Source organism: Eschrichtius robustus, chromosome 1 (assembly GCF_028021215.1).
Source record: "Eschrichtius robustus isolate mEscRob2 chromosome 1, mEscRob2.pri, whole genome shotgun sequence".
In the NCBI taxonomy this organism is placed as follows: domain Eukaryota; kingdom Metazoa; phylum Chordata; class Mammalia; order Artiodactyla; family Eschrichtiidae; genus Eschrichtius; species Eschrichtius robustus.
This window is the reverse complement of record NC_090824.1, coordinates 143,837,721-143,858,031: the sequence shown is the minus strand read 5'-3', so window position 1 is coordinate 143,858,031 and position 20,311 is coordinate 143,837,721. Positions and strand designations below refer to the sequence as shown.

The following is a 20,311-nucleotide window of genomic DNA, read 5'->3' as shown; positions in this document are numbered from 1 at the left end:
AAAAACTTTGTCACACGAGGGGACCTGGAAGCTTGAAAGGGTACAGTGGCTATCCACGTCAGTGCACCTGGCGTCGCAACAGTGCCCCCACCTCTGTCCTGCCAACGGACTGCTCCAGATAAACCTCTGGCTGTTCGCTAGCCGAGTCATGCCCCCCCCAGGAAAAGCACTTTCGCTTTACGCATTCCCAAACAAGGGAACAAAGCGGCCAAATGGGATGTTCGCATAACTAACCATCCTCCCAGGAGGCCGGCACAGACGTGTCACCATGTCGAACTTCTTTGCGTCTCGCAAGACACCCTTTGGTTGTCTTTCCTCTGGCAACGGGATCGCAACTCTACACAGGTTACCTACCTCACCTCATCCACTTGAACTGCCAAAGCCATCCCCTCCATAGGCAGCTGATGCCAGCCAATCACGCACATGTCACATCCTTGGGAAGCCGAGGCCATCACCTGCAACCCAATTATTATAGCCTATTCCACGACATCACAAAGAACATGTCCTCATCTATCCTTACCTTCCTGTGCGGGCCATCAGTGATGCACGCAGGTTTAATTTCAGCACTCGATCTTCTCCCCACTCCGCGATGACCCACTTGGCATCAACATTGTGCCGGGAGTTAAAGTAGAGAAGCAAACAAGGGCAGCAGCGAGGCCTAATCCATCAGCCCCTTTCCACCGATGCCCAACCGAGCTCACCCCCGCCCATTGCTCCAGCCTCACTAGGCACTCAAGAACCTCACCGTGAAAAACGCAAGAACAGGGAGGGCCACAGGCCTGGCCTGAGGTTCCAGGCACCAACCAGGGACGCTTGCTCATTTTGGCTTCCAGAATCAACCCCCAAAATGGCAGGCACGATGCGTGATCCTGGCCAAAACTCACCTCCCAAATGCAAGCTAACTGGTCCTAGACCAGCACACACTTCGACTCTTAAAACCAGCAGGAGAGCCTGCCCCCTCACATTCCCTCAACAGCCATTCAACAGGGACCCGGGATTCACAGATAACACAGCTTATGTGCAGACACGGTCAACCCTCAGACAGGAGCCCCTCCAATACTGGAGTCCTTGGTGGTGTTTGCATACATGTCGGCAGGGGACGCTGACCCTCATTCCGAACTGTCATCTCCCCCTGAGAGAGGAAACGTGCTGAACCTCAGTTTCGATGACGAGACGGTAGAGTGTTCTCACTCATTTTGTTCAGATTTTCCAAGGAATGCATGCAAGGGTGTCAACATCGATCCAAGCACATGCTGGGACGCTGCAGCACACAACCGGGGTGTGTGCAGGGCTCTGTACAGGAGCCATGAGCCTGGGCTACCCCAAAACCCTGGAGAATCCACAGCCCTCAGGCCACTCGGCAAGAGGAACAATCAATCCACTCTTGCAGCCACTGGGCCCGTCTGAGGAAAACCTAATATCTAATGGCACATCATGGGGTGCTTGAATACCTACCGTCCTGAGTTATCCACGACCATGCTCGGGGACATGGGCCCGCCTCACTTTTTCCAGTTCTTCTTAGCACCTCCAGTCATCAGAGCACACGAAGGTCTTCTTGTTTGTGCCGACGGCCAGCCTTTCCCAGCAACTGCACCTGAGAAGTGGACAGAAATCACCGAGGCTTCATCAATGGACTGGTGTCCTCAGAGGCCATGATCCATAAAAACATTGACCTGGCCTTGAGCTCTGAAACTGCTTCCCAAGGACCTCTATCCCTTACCGAGAATTGACTGCATGTCTGATAGTATGACTGCAGGAAGTTAGGCACATACGTTGGCCGGTGTGTGAGAGGCTACATGTGTGTGTTCATGCGTGTGGGCGTGTGTGACTGTGACTGCGCATGCGGACGTGCTTGTGGGTTTCTCTGTGTGCCGCTGAATACGCGTCTCGGTATCAGTGTGTCCCTATGGCCCTGTGAGGAGGAGTCCAAGAATAAAAGAAATAGTTTATACACAGCACCCTGGTTAGACCCCCCAACTGAAAGGAGAAAGACCCCTGTCAGCTTCAAGAGGCCGCAGGCAAACTTGGACCCCCAGGGGTTGTTGAAAGAGTCCCCGGACTCCCGCTCTCCCACAACCACGCCTTCTGACCAAAACACAAAGACTCGATGAGACCTTCCTCCGGGACTTGGCTGTGACTTCGACATGCACCTCGAGACTCTGTCAGCTACCAGTATATCTTATGGGCATTTGGGATCACTCGCAGCACTTCCGGAAGCAAGGGAACTCCCATGGTCGGGCCGACACTGACCGGCAGGTGTCTACTGCCAATTTGCAGCCTGAAACCACTCAAGGGGCTAACGAACGTGGGCTCATGTGCCACTTCTCGCCAACTAGGCCTAATCACTTTCCATTGACCCGTGGGAATGCCCACCACAGGAAGTGGTGGGCTTCAGCCACCATGACCCATGTCGGATCCCCACGGCGGAAACTAGTCCACATTCCCAGCCACGTCTCAGGCAGCTCCCATCATGAATGTTCGCGGCCCTGACCCCTAAGGAAACGCTCAAACCCTTGAAAGCCTCGTCCTACGTGCCCTCCTCCAGCCCACAGGGCGACACGAACCTACTGGAAAACACAAACATCTTCAGAACACGGGAACACTGAACACCAGGGAAGAGAGACCGCAAGCCTGTCTCCTTCGTTGATGCTGATCCCACCCCATGCATCCTGGCAATTCTCCACTGCCACGGTGACACTACCGAGTAACCCACAGTGATCAAAGGCATGGTCCCCGAGGTCCACAGACAGACTTTCAACAGAAGACCTCTGCCATGCGAAGGGACTTGGAAGCCTGAAAGGGAATAGTGGCTGGCCACGGCAGCACAGCAGCCATGGCAATGGGGCCCCCATCTCTGCCCCACCAATGGACTGCTCCAGATAAACCTCTGGCTGTTCGAATGGCCTGCATGCTACACTGGCCGGTCTCGTCATTCCCCCACAGGCGAAAGAGCTTTGCTTTACACATTGCCAAACAAGGGAACAAAGCGGCCAAAGGGGATAGTCGCATAACTCAGCTACCTCCAAGGGGGCCGGCACAGACGCCTCACCATGTCGATCTTCTCTACTTCCCGCAAGACACCCTTTGGGTGTCATTCCTTGGGCAACGGGATCGCAACTCTACACAGGTTACCTACCTCAACTCACCCACTTGAACTGCCAAAGCCATCCACTCCATAGGCAGCTTATGCCAGCCCATCACGAACAAGACACATTCTTGGGAAGCCGAGACCAGCGCCTGCAACCCAATGATGACAGCCCATCCCACGACATCACACAGGACCTTTCCTCATGATACCTTACCTTTCTCTCCAGGCCAGCAGCCACCACCCAGGCTGAAATGCTTCACTCGATCCACACCCCACTCCACGAACATCCACTTAGCGCCAACAGTGTGCCGGCAACTTCAGCAGAGGAGCTGACAGCGGCAGCACTGAGGCCTAAACCATCAGCCCCCTTCCGCCATCGCCCAACTCCAGCCCACGCCCGCCCACTGCTCCAGCCACACCAGGCAGTCAAGAACCTCACCGCGTGAAACACAACAACAGAGAGGGCCACAGGCCTGGCCTGAGGCTCCAGGCTCCAACCAGGGAACCTTGCTCATTTTGGCTTCCATAATCAACCTCAGAAGCGGCATGCACAAAGCGTGATCCTCTCCAAATATCACCTCTCCAAGCTGCAAGCTTACTGGGTCTATACCAGAAGACACTCCGACCCTGAAGTCTAGCAGGAAAGCCTGCCCTCTTGCATTCCCTCAACGGCCTTTTTGCAGGCACCGGTGATTCTTAGGTGACCCAGCTTATGGGCAGAAATGCTCGACCCTCAGACAGGAGCCCCTCCAATGCTGGAGCCCTTAGTGGTGTTTGCATGCCTGACAGCAGGGGACGTTGGCCCTCACTCCTAACTGTCCCGTACCCCTGAGAGAGGAAACGTGCTGGACCTCAGTTTCGATGAGGAGACGGTAGAGCGTTCTCACTCATTTCGGTCAGATTTTCCAAGGAATGCATACAAGGGTGTCATCATCGATCCAAGCACATGCTGGGATGCTGCAGAACACAAAAGGGAAGGCCGTGGAGCTCTGCAGAGGAGCCATGACCTGGAAGTACTCCAACTGCCTGGGGAATCCACAGTCCTCAGGCCACTCAGCAAGACCAGCAATCAATCCACTCTTGCAACCATTGGGCCCATCTGTGGAAAACCTAATATCCAATGGCACATCTTAGTACGGGTGAATGCCTACCCTCCTGAGATATCCCCAGCCACGATCGGCAACGTGCACCCACCCCACTTTTTCCAGTTCTCCTTAGCACATCCAGTCATCAGACAACGCGAAGGTCTTCTTCTCTTTGCCGACAGCCAGCCTTACCCTGCAACTGCACCTGAGAAGTGGACAGAAATCACGCAGGTTTCTGATTTGCACCAGGGTCCTCAGAGAACATGATTCTTATGAACACATAACCTGGGCGTGAGCCTGGAACCTGCTTCCCAAGTACCACTTTCCCCTACCGAAAACTGATTGTGTGTCTCACAGCACGACTGAAGAAAGTTACGCACGTACGTTGGTCGGTGTGTGAGACGCTGTATGTGTCTATTCACACGTGTGGGCGTGTGTGACTGAGACTTTGCACGAGGATGCGTTTGTGGATTCCTGTGTGTGCTGCTAAATACGCGTCTTGGTCTCTGGGTGTCCCTGTGGCCCTTTGCAGATGCCTCTAACAGTAAACGTCATTGTTTATACACAGCACCCTGGTTGGACCCCCAACTGAAAGGAGAAAGACCTCTGTCAGTTTCATGAGGCCGCATGCAAACTTTGACCCCCAGGGCTGTCGAAATAGGCCACAGACTCCCGCTCTCCCACAGCCACGCCTTCTGACCAAAGCACAAAGACTGGACGAGACCTCCCTCCCGGCCTTGGGTGTCAAACCTTTGGGGACCTGGAGATCCTGCCACCTACCACCACATCTGATGTGCCCTTGGGGTCACTCCCAGAGCTCCCGGAAGCAAGGTAACCTCCCATGGGCGGGCTGACACCGACCTGCAGTTGCCGACAGGCAAGATGCCGCCTGGTAATTCTCAAGGGGTTAACGGACTTCGGCCCAAGTGCCTCATCTCGCCAACTAGACCAAATCACTTTCCATGACCCCGTGGGAATGCCCTCAATGGGAAGAGTTGGGCTTCAGCAACCATGACACAGGTTGGAACCCCACAGCAGAAATTAGGCCACCTTCCCGGCCACGTAAAGGAAAGCTTCCAACTGGTAGTGTTTGCGGCCCTGACCATTGAGGAAACGCTCAAACGCTGCACAGCCTCGTCCTAAGTGACCTCCTCCTGCCTGCAGGGCGACTCGACTCGACTTGAAGCCACAGACATCATGCGAACACGGAGACACTGAACAGCAGGGAAGAGACACCGCAAGCCTGTCTGCTTTGATGTTGCCCACCCCACCCCATGCATCCTGGTAATTCTCCACTGCCACAGCGACACTACCGATGAACTCACAGTGATCAAAGGCACTGTCCCCGAATACCACAGACAGACTTTCAACGGAAAAACTTTGCCACACGAGGGGACCTGGAAGCTTGAAAGGGTACAGTGGCTATCCACGTCAGTGCACCTGGCGTCGCAACAGTGCCCCCACCTCTGTCCTGCCAACGGACTGCTCCAGATAAACCTCTGGCTGCTCGCTAGCCGAGTCATGCCCCCCCCAGGAGAAGCACTTTCGCTTTACGCATTCCCAAACAAGGGAACAAAGCGGTCAAAGGGGATGTTCGCGTAACTAACCATCCTCCCAGGAGGCCGGCACAGACGTGTCACCATGTCGAACTTCTTTACGTCTCGCAAGACACCCTTTGGTTGTCTTCCCTCTGGCAATGGGATCGCAACTCTACACAGGTTACCTACCTCACCTCATCCACTTGAACTGCCAAAGCCATCCCCTCCATAGGCAGCTGATGCCAGCCAATCACGCACATGTCACATCCTTGGGAAGCCGAGGCCATCACCTGCAACCCAATTATGATAGCCTATTCCACGACATCACAAAGAACATGTCCTCATCTATCCTTACCTTCCTGTGCGGGCCATCAGTGATGCACGCAGGTTTAATTTCAGCACTCGATCTTCTCCCCACTCCGCGATGACCCACTTGGCATCAACATTGTGCCGGGAGTTAAAGTAGAGAAGCAAACAAGGGCAGCAGCGAGGCCTAATCCATCAGCCCCTTTCCACCGATGCCCAACCGAGCTCACCCCCGCCCATTGCTCCAGCCTCACTAGGCACTCAAGAACCTCACCGTGAAAAACGCAAGAACAGGGAGGGCCACAGCCCTGGCCTGAGGTTCCAGGCACCAACCAGGGACGCTTGCTCATTTTGGCTTCCAGAATCAACCCCCAAAATGGCAGGCACGATGCGTGATCCTGGCCAAAACTCACCTCCCAAATGCAAGCTAACTGGTCCTAGACCAGCACACACTTCGACTCTTAAAACCAGCAGGAGAGCCTGCCCCCTCACATTCCCTCAACAGCCATTCAACAGGGACCCGGGATTCACAGATAACACAGCTTATGTGCAGACACGGTCAACCCTCAGACAGGAGCCCCTCCAATACTGGAGTCCTTGGTGGTGTTTGCATACATGTCGGCAGGGGACGCTGACCCTCATTCCGAACTGTCATCTCCCCCTGAGAGAGGAAACGTGCTGAACCTCAGTTTCGATGACGAGACGGTAGAGTGTTCTCACTCATTTTGTTCAGATTTTCCAAGGAATGCATGCAAGGGTGTCAACATCGATCCAAGCACATGCTGGGACGCTGCAGCACACAACCGGGGTGTGTGCAGGGCTCTGTACAGGAGCCATGAGCCTGGGCTACCCCAAAACCCTGGAGAATCCACAGCCCTCAGGCCACTCGGCAAGAGGAACAATCAATCCACTCTTGCAGCCACTGGGCCCGTCTGAGGAAAACCTAATATCTAATGGCACATCATGGGGTGCTTGAATACCTACCGTCCTGAGTTATCCACGACCATGCTCGGGGACATGGGCCCGCCTCACTTTTTCCAGTTCTTCTTAGCACCTCCAGTCATCAGAGCACACGAAGGTCTTCTTGTTTGTGCCGACGGCCAGCCTTTCCCAGCAACTGCACCTGAGAAGTGGACAGAAATCACCGAGGCTTCATAAATGGACTGGTGTCCTCAGAGGCCATGATCCATAAAAACATTGACCTGGCCTTGAGCTCTGAAACTGCTTCCCAAGGACCTCTATCCCTTACCGAGAATTGACTGCATGTCTGATAGTATGACTGCAGGAAGTTAGGCACATACGTTGGCCGGTGTGTGAGAGGCTACATGTGTGTGTTCATGCGTGTGGGCGTGTGTGACTGTGACTGCGCATGCGGACGTGCTTGTGGGTTTCTCTGTGTGCCGCTGAATACGCGTCTCGGTATCAGTGTGTCCCTATGGCCCTGTGAGGAGGAGTCCAAGAATAAAAGAAATAGTTTATACACAGCACCCTGGTTAGACCCCCCAACTGAAAGGAGAAAGACCCCTGTCAGCTTCAAGAGGCCGCAGGCAAACTTGGACCCCCAGGGGTTGTTGAAAGAGTCCCCGGACTCCCGCTCTCCCACAACCACGCCTTCTGACCAAAACACAAAGACTCGATGAGACCTTCCTCCGGGACTTGGCTGTGACTTCGACATGCACCTCGAGACTCTGTCAGCTACCAGTATATCTTATGGGCATTTGGGATCACTCGCAGCACTTCCGGAAGCAAGGGAACTCCCATGGTCGGGCCGACACTGACCGGCAGGTGTCTACTGCCAATTTGCAGCCTGAAACCACTCAAGGGGCTAACGAACGTGGGCTCATGTGTCACTTCTCGCCAACTAGGCCTAATCACTTTCCATTGACCCGTGGGAATGCCCACCACAGGAAGTGGTGGGCTTCAGCCACCATGACCCATGTCGGATCCCCACGGCGGAAACTAGTCCACATTCCCAGCCACGTCTCAGGCAGCTCCCATCATGAATGTTCGCGGCCCTGACCCCTAAGGAAACGCTCAAACCCTTGAAAGCCTCGTCCTACGTGCCCTCCTCCAGCCCACAGGGCGACACGAACCTACTGGAAAACACAAACATCTTCAGAACACGGGAACACTGAACACCAGGGAAGAGAGACCGCAAGCCTGTCTCCTTCGTTGATGCTGATCCCACCCCATGTATCCTGGCAATTCTCCACTGCCACGGTGACACTACCGAGTAACCCACAGTGATCAAAGGCATGGTCCCCGAGGTCCACAGACAGACTTTCAACAGAAGACCTCTGCCATGCGAAGGGACTTGGAAGCCTGAAAGGGAATAGTGGCTGGCCACGGCAGCACAGCAGCCATGGCAATGGGGCCCCCATCTCTGCCCCACCAATGGACTGCTCCAGATAAACCTCTGGCTGTTCGAATGGCCTGCATGCTACACTGGCCGGTCTCGTCATTCCCCCACAGGCGAAAGAGCTTTGCTTTACACATTGCCAAACAAGGGAACAAAGCGGCCAAAGGGGATAGTCGCATAACTCAGCTACCTCCAAGGGGGCCGGCACAGACGCCTCACCATGTCGATCTTCTCTACTTCCCGCAAGACACCCTTTGGGTGTCATTCCTTGGGCAACGGGATCGCAACTCTACACAGGTTACCTACCTCAACTCACCCACTTGAACTGCCAAAGCCATCCACTCCATAGGCAGCTTATGCCAGCCCATCACGAACAAGACACATTCTTGGGAAGCCGAGACCAGCGCCTGCAACCCAATGATGACAGCCCATCCCACGACATCACACAGGACCTTTCCTCATGATACCTTACCTTTCTCTCCAGGCCAGCAGCCACCACCCAGGCTGAAATGCTTCACTCGATCCACACCCCACTCCACGAACATCCACTTAGCGCCAACAGTGTGCCGGCAACTTCAGCAGAGGAGCTGACAGCGGCAGCACTGAGGCCTAAACCATCAGCCCCCTTCCGCCATCGCCCAACTCCAGCCCACGCCCGCCCACTGCTCCAGCCACACCAGGCAGTCAAGAACCTCACCGCGTGAAACACAACAACAGAGAGGGCCACAGGCCTGGCCTGAGGCTCCAGGCTCCAACCAGGGAACCTTGCTCATTTTGGCTTCCATAATCAACCTCAGAAGCGGCATGCACAAAGCGTGATCCTCTCCAAATATCACCTCTCCAAGCTGCAAGCTTACTGGGTCTATACCAGAAGACACTCCGACCCTGAAGTCTAGCAGGAAAGCCTGCCCTCTTGCATTCCCTCAACGGCCTTTTTGCAGGCACCGGTGATTCTTAGGTGACCCAGCTTATGGGCAGAAATGCTCGACCCTCAGACAGGAGCCCCTCCAATGCTGGAGCCCTTAGTGGTGTTTGCATGCCTGACAGCAGGGGACGTTGGCCCTCACTCCTAACTGTCCCGTACCCCTGAGAGAGGAAACGTGCTGGACCTCAGTTTCGATGAGGAGACGGTAGAGCGTTCTCACTCATTTCGGTCAGATTTTCCAAGGAATGCATACAAGGGTGTCATCATCGATCCAAGCACATGCTGGGATGCTGCAGAACACAAAAGGGAAGGCCGTGGAGCTCTGCAGAGGAGCCATGACCTGGAAGTACTCCAACTGCCTGGGGAATCCACAGTCCTCAGGCCACTCAGCAAGACCAGCAATCAATCCACTCTTGCAACCATTGGGCCCATCTGTGGAAAACCTAATATCCAATGGCACATCTTAGTACGGGTGAATGCCTACCCTCCTGAGATATCCCCAGCCACGATCGGCAACGTGCACCCACCCCACTTTTTCCAGTTCTCCTTAGCACATCCAGTCATCAGACAACGCGAAGGTCTTCTTCTCTTTGCCGACAGCCAGCCTTACCCTGCAACTGCACCTGAGAAGTGGACAGAAATCACGCAGGTTTCTGATTTGCACCAGGGTCCTCAGAGAACATGATTCTTATGAACACATAACCTGGGCGTGAGCCTGGAACCTGCTTCCCAAGTACCACTTTCCCCTACCGAAAACTGATTGTGTGTCTCACAGCACGACTGAAGAAAGTTACGCACGTACGTTGGTCGGTGTGTGAGACGCTGTATGTGTCTATTCACACGTGTGGGCGTGTGTGACTGAGACTTTGCACGAGGATGCGTTTGTGGATTCCTGTGTGTGCTGCTAAATACGCGTCTTGGTCTCTGGGTGTCCCTGTGGCCCTTTGCAGATGCCTCTAACAGTAAACGTCATTGTTTATACACAGCACCCTGGTTGGACCCCCAACTGAAAGGAGAAAGACCTCTGTCAGTTTCATGAGGCCGCATGCAAACTTTGACCCCCAGGGCTGTCGAAATAGGCCACAGACTCCCGCTCTCCCACAGCCACGCCTTCTGACCAAAGCACAAAGACTGGACGAGACCTCCCTCCCGGCCTTGGGTGTCAAACCTTTGGGGACCTGGAGATCCTGCCACCTACCACCACATCTGATGTGCCCTTGGGGTCACTCCCAGAGCTCCCGGAAGCAAGGTAACCTCCCATGGGCGGGCTGACACCGACCTGCAGTTGCCGACAGGCAAGATGCCGCCTGGTAATTCTCAAGGGGTTAACGGACTTCGGCCCAAGTGCCTCATCTCGCCAACTAGACCAAATCACTTTCCATGACCCCGTGGGAATGCCCTCAATGGGAAGAGTTGGGCTTCAGCAACCATGACACAGGTTGGAACCCCACAGCAGAAATTAGGCCACCTTCCCGGCCACGTAAAGGAAAGCTTCCAACTGGTAGTGTTTGCGGCCCTGACCATTGAGGAAACGCTCAAACGCTGCACAGCCTCGTCCTAAGTGACCTCCTCCTGCCTGCAGGGCGACTCGACTCGACTTGAAGCCACAGACATCATGCGAACACGGAGACACTGAACAGCAGGGAAGACACACCGCAAGCCTGTCTGCTTTGATGTTGCCCACCCCACCCCATGCATCCTGGTAATTCTCCACTGCCACAGCGACACTACCGATGAACTCACAGTGATCAAAGGCACTGTCCCCGAATACCACAGACAGACTTTCAACGGAAAAACTTTGCCACACGAGGGGACCTGGAAGCTTGAAAGGGTACAGTGGCTATCCACGTCAGTGCACCTGGCGTCGCAACAGTGCCCCCACCTCTGTCCTGCCAACGGACTGCTCCAGATAAACCTCTGGCTGCTCGCTAGCCGAGTCATGCCCCCCCCAGGAGAAGCACTTTCGCTTTACGCATTCCCAAACAAGGGAACAAAGCGGTCAAAGGGGATGTTCGCGTAACTAACCATCCTCCCAGGAGGCCGGCACAGACGTGTCACCATGTCGAACTTCTTTACGTCTCGCAAGACACCCTTTGGTTGTCTTCCCTCTGGCAATGGGATCGCAACTCTACACAGGTTACCTACCTCACCTCATCCACTTGAACTGCCAAAGCCATCCCCTCCATAGGCAGCTGATGCCAGCCAATCACGCACATGTCACATCCTTGGGAAGCCGAGGCCATCACCTGCAACCCAATTATGATAGCCTATTCCACGACATCACAAAGAACATGTCCTCATCTATCCTTACCTTCCTGTGCGGGCCATCAGTGATGCACGCAGGTTTAATTTCAGCACTCGATCTTCTCCCCACTCCGCGATGACCCACTTGGCATCAACATTGTGCCGGGAGTTAAAGTAGAGAAGCAAACAAGGGCAGCAGCGAGGCCTAATCCATCAGCCCCTTTCCACCGATGCCCAACCGAGCTCACCCCCGCCCATTGCTCCAGCCTCACTAGGCACTCAAGAACCTCACCGTGAAAAACGCAAGAACAGGGAGGGCCACAGCCCTGGCCTGAGGTTCCAGGCACCAACCAGGGACGCTTGCTCATTTTGGCTTCCAGAATCAACCCCCAAAATGGCAGGCACGATGCGTGATCCTGGCCAAAACTCACCTCCCAAATGCAAGCTAACTGGTCCTAGACCAGCACACACTTCGACTCTTAAAACCAGCAGGAGAGCCTGCCCCCTCACATTCCCTCAACAGCCATTCAACAGGGACCCGGGATTCACAGATAACACAGCTTATGTGCAGACACGGTCAACCCTCAGACAGGAGCCCCTCCAATACTGGAGTCCTTGGTGGTGTTTGCATACATGTCGGCAGGGGACGCTGACCCTCATTCCGAACTGTCATCTCCCCCTGAGAGAGGAAACGTGCTGAACCTCAGTTTCGATGACGAGACGGTAGAGTGTTCTCACTCATTTTGTTCAGATTTTCCAAGGAATGCATGCAAGGGTGTCAACATCGATCCAAGCACATGCTGGGACGCTGCAGCACACAACCGGGGTGTGTGCAGGGCTCTGTACAGGAGCCATGAGCCTGGGCTACCCCAAAACCCTGGAGAATCCACAGCCCTCAGGCCACTCGGCAAGAGGAACAATCAATCCACTCTTGCAGCCACTGGGCCCGTCTGAGGAAAACCTAATATCTAATGGCACATCATGGGGTGCTTGAATACCTACCGTCCTGAGTTATCCACGACCATGCTCGGGGACATGGGCCCGCCTCACTTTTTCCAGTTCTTCTTAGCACCTCCAGTCATCAGAGCACACGAAGGTCTTCTTGTTTGTGCCGACGGCCAGCCTTTCCCAGCAACTGCACCTGAGAAGTGGACAGAAATCACCGAGGCTTCATAAATGGACTGGTGTCCTCAGAGGCCATGATCCATAAAAACATTGACCTGGCCTTGAGCTCTGAAACTGCTTCCCAAGGACCTCTATCCCTTACCGAGAATTGACTGCATGTCTGATAGTATGACTGCAGGAAGTTAGGCACATACGTTGGCCGGTGTGTGAGAGGCTACATGTGTGTGTTCATGCGTGTGGGCGTGTGTGACTGTGACTGCGCATGCGGACGTGCTTGTGGGTTTCTCTGTGTGCCGCTGAATACGCGTCTCGGTATCAGTGTGTCCCTATGGCCCTGTGAGGAGGAGTCCAAGAATAAAAGAAATAGTTTATACACAGCACCCTGGTTAGACCCCCCAACTGAAAGGAGAAAGACCCCTGTCAGCTTCAAGAGGCCGCAGGCAAACTTGGACCCCCAGGGGTTGTTGAAAGAGTCCCCGGACTCCCGCTCTCCCACAACCACGCCTTCTGACCAAAACACAAAGACTCGATGAGACCTTCCTCCGGGACTTGGCTGTGACTTCGACATGCACCTCGAGACTCTGTCAGCTACCAGTATATCTTATGGGCATTTGGGATCACTCGCAGCACTTCCGGAAGCAAGGGAACTCCCATGGTCGGGCCGACACTGACCGGCAGGTGTCTACTGCCAATTTGCAGCCTGAAACCACTCAAGGGGCTAACGAACGTGGGCTCATGTGTCACTTCTCGCCAACTAGGCCTAATCACTTTCCATTGACCCGTGGGAATGCCCACCACAGGAAGTGGTGGGCTTCAGCCACCATGACCCATGTCGGATCCCCACGGCGGAAACTAGTCCACATTCCCAGCCACGTCTCAGGCAGCTCCCATCATGAATGTTCGCGGCCCTGACCCCTAAGGAAACGCTCAAACCCTTGAAAGCCTCGTCCTACGTGCCCTCCTCCAGCCCACAGGGCGACACGAACCTACTGGAAAACACAAACATCTTCAGAACACGGGAACACTGAACACCAGGGAAGAGAGACCGCAAGCCTGTCTCCTTCGTTGATGCTGATCCCACCCCATGCATCCTGGCAATTCTCCACTGCCACGGTGACACTACCGAGTAACCCACAGTGATCAAAGGCATGGTCCCCGAGGTCCACAGACAGACTTTCAACAGAAGACCTCTGCCATGCGAAGGGACTTGGAAGCCTGAAAGGGAATAGTGGCTGGCCACGGCAGCACAGCAGCCATGGCAATGGGGCCCCCATCTCTGCCCCACCAATGGACTGCTCCAGATAAACCTCTGGCTGTTCGAATGGCCTGCATGCTACACTGGCCGGTCTCGTCATTCCCCCACAGGCGAAAGAGCTTTGCTTTACACATTGCCAAACAAGGGAACAAAGCGGCCAAAGGGGATAGTCGCATAACTCAGCTACCTCCAAGGGGGCCGGCACAGACGCCTCACCATGTCGATCTTCTCTACTTCCCGCAAGACACCCTTTGGGTGTCATTCCTTGGGCAACGGGATCGCAACTCTACACAGGTTACCTACCTCAACTCACCCACTTGAACTGCCAAAGCCATCCACTCCATAGGCAGCTTATGCCAGCCCATCACGAACAAGACACATTCTTGGGAAGCCGAGACCAGCGCCTGCAACCCAATGATGACAGCCCATCCCACGACATCACACAGGACCTTTCCTCATGATACCTTACCTTTCTCTCCAGGCCAGCAGCCACCACCCAGGCTGAAATGCTTCACTCGATCCACACCCCACTCCACGAACATCCACTTAGCGCCAACAGTGTGCCGGCAACTTCAGCAGAGGAGCTGACAGCGGCAGCACTGAGGCCTAAACCATCAGCCCCCTTCCGCCATCGCCCAACTCCAGCCCACGCCCGCCCACTGCTCCAGCCACACCAGGCAGTCAAGAACCTCACCGCGTGAAACACAACAACAGAGAGGGCCACAGGCCTGGCCTGAGGCTCCAGGCTCCAACCAGGGAACCTTGCTCATTTTGGCTTCCATAATCAACCTCAGAAGCGGCATGCACAAAGCGTGATCCTCTCCAAATATCACCTCTCCAAGCTGCAAGCTTACTGGGTCTATACCAGAAGACACTCCGACCCTGAAGTCTAGCAGGAAAGCCTGCCCTCTTGCATTCCCTCAACGGCCTTTTTGCAGGCACCGGTGATTCTTAGGTGACCCAGCTTATGGGCAGAAATGCTCGACCCTCAGACAGGAGCCCCTCCAATGCTGGAGCCCTTAGTGGTGTTTGCATGCCTGACAGCAGGGGACGTTGGCCCTCACTCCTAACTGTCCCGTACCCCTGAGAGAGGAAACGTGCTGGACCTCAGTTTCGATGAGGAGACGGTAGAGCGTTCTCACTCATTTCGGTCAGATTTTCCAAGGAATGCATACAAGGGTGTCATCATCGATCCAAGCACATGCTGGGATGCTGCAGAACACAAAAGGGAAGGCCGTGGAGCTCTGCAGAGGAGCCATGACCTGGAAGTACTCCAACTGCCTGGGGAATCCACAGTCCTCAGGCCACTCAGCAAGACCAGCAATCAATCCACTCTTGCAACCATTGGGCCCATCTGTGGAAAACCTAATATCCAATGGCACATCTTAGTACGGGTGAATGCCTACCCTCCTGAGATATCCCCAGCCACGATCGGCAACGTGCACCCACCCCACTTTTTCCAGTTCTCCTTAGCACATCCAGTCATCAGACAACGCGAAGGTCTTCTTCTCTTTGCCGACAGCCAGCCTTACCCTGCAACTGCACCTGAGAAGTGGACAGAAATCACGCAGGTTTCTGATTTGCACCAGGGTCCTCAGAGAACATGATTCTTATGAACACATAACCTGGGCGTGAGCCTGGAACCTGCTTCCCAAGTACCACTTTCCCCTACCGAAAACTGATTGTGTGTCTCACAGCACGACTGAAGAAAGTTACGCACGTACGTTGGTCGGTGTGTGAGACGCTGTATGTGTCTATTCACACGTGTGGGCGTGTGTGACTGAGACTTTGCACGAGGATGCGTTTGTGGATTCCTGTGTGTGCTGCTAAATACGCGTCTTGGTCTCTGGGTGTCCCTGTGGCCCTTTGCAGATGCCTCTAACAGTAAACGTCATTGTTTATACACAGCACCCTGGTTGGACCCCCAACTGAAAGGAGAAAGACCTCTGTCAGTTTCATGAGGCCGTATGCAAACTTTGACCCCCAGGGCTGTCGAAATAGGCCACAGACTCCCGGTCTCCCACAGCTACGCCTTCTGACCAAAGCACAAAGACTGGACGAGACCTCCCTCCCGGCCTTGGGTGTCAAACCTTTGGGGACCTGGAGATCCTGCCACCTACCACCACATCTGATGTGCCCTTGGGGTCACTCCCAGAGCTCCCGGAAGCAAGGTAACCTCCCATGGGCGGGCTGACACCGACCTGCAGTTGCCGACAGGCAAGATGCCGCCTGGTAATTCTCAAGGGGTTAACGGACTTGGGCCCAAGTACCTCATCTCGCCAACTAGACCAAATCACTTTCCATGACCCCGTGGGAATGCCCTCAATGGGAAGAGTTGGGCTTCAGCAACCATGACACAGGTTGGAACCCCACAGCAGAAATTAGGCCACCTTCCCGGCCACGTAAAGGAAAGCTTCCAACTGGTAGTGTTTGCGGCCCTGACCATTGAGGAAACGCTCAAACGCTGCACAGCCTCGTCCTAAGTGACCTCCTCCTGCCTGCAGGGCGACTCCACTCGACTTGAAGCCACAGACATCATGCGAACACGGAGACACTGAACAGCAGGGAAGACACACCGCAAGCCTGTCTGCTTTGATGGTGCCCACCCCACACCATGCATCCTGGTAATTCTCCACTGCCACAGCGACACTACCGATGAACTCACAGTGATCAAAGGCACTGTCCCCGAGTACCACAGACAGACTTTCAACGGAAAAACTTTGCCACACGAGGGGACCTGGAAGCTTGAAAGGGTACAGTGGCTATCCACGTCAGTGCACCTGGCGTCGCAACAGTGCCCCCACCTCTGTCCTGCCAACGGACTGCTCCAGATAAACCTCTGGCTGTTCGCTAGCCGAGTCATGCCCCCCCCAGGAAAAGCACTTTCGCTTTACGCATTCCCAAACAAGGGAACAAAGCGGCCAAATGGGATGTTCGCATAACTAACCATCCTCCCAGGAGGCCGGCACAGACGTGTCACCATGTCGAACTTCTTTGCGTCTCGCAAGACACCCTTTGGTTGTCTTTCCTCTGGCAACGGGATCGCAACTCTACACAGGTTACCTACCTCACCTCATCCACTTGAACTGCCAAAGCCATCCCCTCCTTAGGCAGCTGATGCCAGCCAATCACGCACATGTCACATCCTTGGGAAGCCGAGGCCAGCACCTGCAACCCAATTATGATAGCCTATTCCACGACATCACAAAGAACATGTCCTCATCTATCCTTACCTTCCTGTGCGGACCATCAGTGATCCACGCAGGTTTAATTTCAGCACTCGATCTTCTCCCCACTCCGCGATGACCCACTTGGCATCAACATTGTGCCGGGAGTTAAAGTAGAGAAGCAAACAAGGGCAGCAGCGAGGCCTAATCCATCAGCCCCTTTCCACCGATGCCCAACCGAGCTCACCCCCGCCCATTGCTCCAGCCTCACTAGGCACTCAAGAACCTCACCGTGAAAAACGCAAGAACAGGGAGGGCCACAGGCCTGGCCTGAGGTTCCAGGCACCAACCAGGGACGCTTGCTCATTTTGGCTTCCAGAATCAACCCCCAAAATGGCAGGCACGATGCGTGATCCTGGCCAAAACTCACCTCCCAACTGCAAGCTAACTGGTCCTAGACCAGCACACACTTCGACTCTTAAAACCAGCAGGAGAGCCTGCCCCCTCACATTCCCTCAACAGCCATTCAACAGGGACCCGGGATTCACAGATAACACAGCTTATGTGCAGACACGGTCAACCCTCAGACAGGAGCCCCTCCAATACTGGAGTCCTTGGTGGTGTTTGCATACATGTCGGCAGGGGACGCTGACCCTCATTCCGAACTGTCCTCTCCCCCTGAGAGAGGAAACGTGCTGAACCTCAGTTTCGATGACGAGACGGTAGAGTGTTCTCACTCATTTTGTTCAGATTTTCCAAGGAATGCATGCAAGGTTGTCATCATCGATCCAAGCACATGCTGGGACGCTGCAGCACACAACCGGGGTGTGTGCAGGGCTCTGTACAGGAGCCATGAGCCTGGGCTACCCCAAAACCCTGGAGAATCCACAGCCCTCAGGCCACTCGGCAATAGGAACAATCAATCCACTCTTGCAGCCACTGGGCCCGTCTGAGGAAAACCTAATATCTAATGGCACATCATGGGGTGCTTGAATACCTACCGTCCTGAGTTATCCACGACCATGCTCGGGGACATGGGCCCGCCTCACTTTTTCCAGTTCTTCTTAGCACCTCCAGTCATCAGAGCACACGAAGGTCTTCTTGTTTGTGCCGACGGCCAGCCTTTCCCAGCAACTGCACCTGAGAAGTGGACAGAAATCACCGAGGCTTCATAAATGGACTGGTGTCCTCAGAGGACATGATCCATAAAAACATTGACCTGGCCTTGAGCTCTGAAATTGCTTCCCAAGGACCTCTATCCCTTACCGAGAATTGACTGCATATCTGATAGTACGACTGCAGGAAGTTAGGCACATACGTTGGCCGGTGTGTGAGAGGCTATATGTGTGTGTTCACGCGTGTGGGCGTGTGTGACTGTGAGTGCGCATGCGGACGTGCTTGTGGGTTTCTCTGTGTGCCGCTGAATACGCGTCTCGGTATCAGTGTGTCCCTATGGCCCTGTGAGGAGGAGTCCAAGAATAAAAGAAATAGTTTATACACAGCACCCTGGTTAGACCCCCCAACTGAAAGGAGAAAGACCCCTGTCAGCTTCAAGAGGCCGCAGGCAAACTTGGACCCCCAGGGGCTGTTGAAAGAGTCCCCGGACTCCCGCTCTCCCACAACCACGCCTTCTGACCAAAACACAAAGACTCGATGAGACCTTCCTCCGGGACTTGGCTGTGACATCGACATGCACCTCGAGACTCTGTCAGCTACCAGTATATCTCATGGGCATTTGGGGTCACTCGCAGCACTTCCAGAAGCAAGGGAACTCCCATGGTCGGGCCGACACTGACCGGCAGGTGTCTACTGCCAATTTGCAGCCTGAAACCACTCAAGGGGCTAACGAACGTGGGCCCATGTGCCACTTCTCGCCAACTAGGCCTAATCACTTTCCATTGACCCGTGGGAATGCCCACCACAGGAAGTGGTGGGCTTCAGCCACCATGACCCTTGTCGGATCCCCACGGGGGAAACTAGTCCACATTCCCAGCCACGTCTCAGGCAGATCCCATCTTGAATGGTCGCGGCCCTGGCCCCTAATGAAACGCTCAAACCCTTGAAAGCCTCGTCCTACGTGCCCTCCTCCAGCCCACAGCGCGACACGACCCTACTGGAAACCACAAACATCTTCTGAACACGGGAACACTGAACACCAGGGAAGACAGACCGCAAGCCTGTCTCCTTCGTTGATGCTGATCCCACCCCATGCATCCTGGCAATTCTCCACTGCCACGGTGACACTACCGAGTAACCCACAGTGATCAAAGGCATGGTCCCCGAGGTCCACAGACAGACTTTCAACAGAAGACCTCTGCCATGCGAGGGGACTTGGAAGCCTGAAAGGGAACAGTGGCTGGCCACGGCACCACAGCAGGGATGGCAATGGGGCCCCCATCTCTGCCCCACAAATGGACTGCTCCAGATAAACCTCTGGCTGTTCGAATGGCCTGCATGCTACACTGGCCAGTCGCGTCATTCCCCCACAGGCGAAAGAGCTTTGCTTTACACATTGCCAAACAAGGGAACAAAGTGGCCAAAGGGGATAGTCGCATAACTCAGCTACCTCCAAGGGGGCCGGCACAGACGCCTCACCATGTCGATCTTCTCTACTTCCCGCAAGACACCCTTTGGGTGTCATTCCTTGGGCAACGGAATCGCAACTCTACACAGGTTACCTACCTCAACTCACCCACTTGAACTGCCAAAGCCATCAACTCCATAGGCAGCTTATGCCAGCCCATCACGAACAAGACACATTCTTGGGAAGCCGAGACCAGCGCCTGCAACCCAATGATGACAGCCCATCCCACGACATCACACAGGAGCTTTCCTCATGATACCTTACCTTTCTCTCCAGGCCAGCAGCCACCACCCAGGCTGAAATGCTTCACTCGATCCACACCCCAGTCCACGAACATCCACTTAGCGACAACAGTGTGCCGGCAACTTCAGCAGAGAAGCTGACAGCGGCAGCACTGAGGCCTAAACCATCAGCCCCCTTCCGCCATCGCCCAACTCCAGCCCACGCCCGCCCACTGCTCCAGCCACACCAGGCACTCAAGTACCTCACCGCGTGAAACACAACAACAGAGAGGGCCACAGGCCTGGCCTGAGGCTCCAGGCTCCAACCAGGGAACCTTGCTCATTTTGGCTTCCATAATCAACCTCAGAAGCGGCATGCACAAAGCGTGATCCTCTCCAAATATCACCTCTCCA

The 20,311-nt window shown here is 54.7% G+C and overlaps 7 non-coding genes across 7 annotated transcripts; all 7 read right to left on the bottom strand.

Annotated features, from left to right (window-relative positions):
- Positions 1-1,151: 1,151 nt before the first annotated feature.
- Positions 1,152-1,244, bottom strand: LOC137754563 (small nucleolar RNA SNORD116). The gene has a single exon (XR_011071886.1). It is a non-coding gene; the product is annotated as a small nucleolar RNA SNORD116 (small nucleolar RNA).
- Positions 1,245-3,935: 2,691 nt separating this feature from the next.
- LOC137754641 (small nucleolar RNA SNORD116) lies at positions 3,936-4,028 on the bottom strand. Its single transcript, XR_011071907.1, has one exon. It is a non-coding gene; the product is annotated as a small nucleolar RNA SNORD116 (small nucleolar RNA).
- Positions 4,029-6,697: 2,669 nt separating this feature from the next.
- Positions 6,698-6,790, bottom strand: LOC137754558 (small nucleolar RNA SNORD116). The gene has a single exon (XR_011071880.1). It is a non-coding gene; the product is annotated as a small nucleolar RNA SNORD116 (small nucleolar RNA).
- A 2,691-nt stretch (positions 6,791-9,481) lies between these two features.
- LOC137754638 (small nucleolar RNA SNORD116) lies at positions 9,482-9,574 on the bottom strand. The gene has a single exon (XR_011071906.1). It is a non-coding gene; the product is annotated as a small nucleolar RNA SNORD116 (small nucleolar RNA).
- A 2,669-nt stretch (positions 9,575-12,243) lies between these two features.
- Positions 12,244-12,336, bottom strand: LOC137754551 (small nucleolar RNA SNORD116). The gene has a single exon (XR_011071879.1). It is a non-coding gene; the product is annotated as a small nucleolar RNA SNORD116 (small nucleolar RNA).
- Positions 12,337-15,027: 2,691 nt separating this feature from the next.
- On the bottom strand, positions 15,028-15,120 carry LOC137754625 (small nucleolar RNA SNORD116). Its single transcript, XR_011071904.1, has one exon. It is a non-coding gene; the product is annotated as a small nucleolar RNA SNORD116 (small nucleolar RNA).
- A 2,669-nt stretch (positions 15,121-17,789) lies between these two features.
- Positions 17,790-17,882, bottom strand: LOC137754521 (small nucleolar RNA SNORD116). The gene has a single exon (XR_011071869.1). It is a non-coding gene; the product is annotated as a small nucleolar RNA SNORD116 (small nucleolar RNA).
- Positions 17,883-20,311: the final 2,429 nt, after the last annotated feature.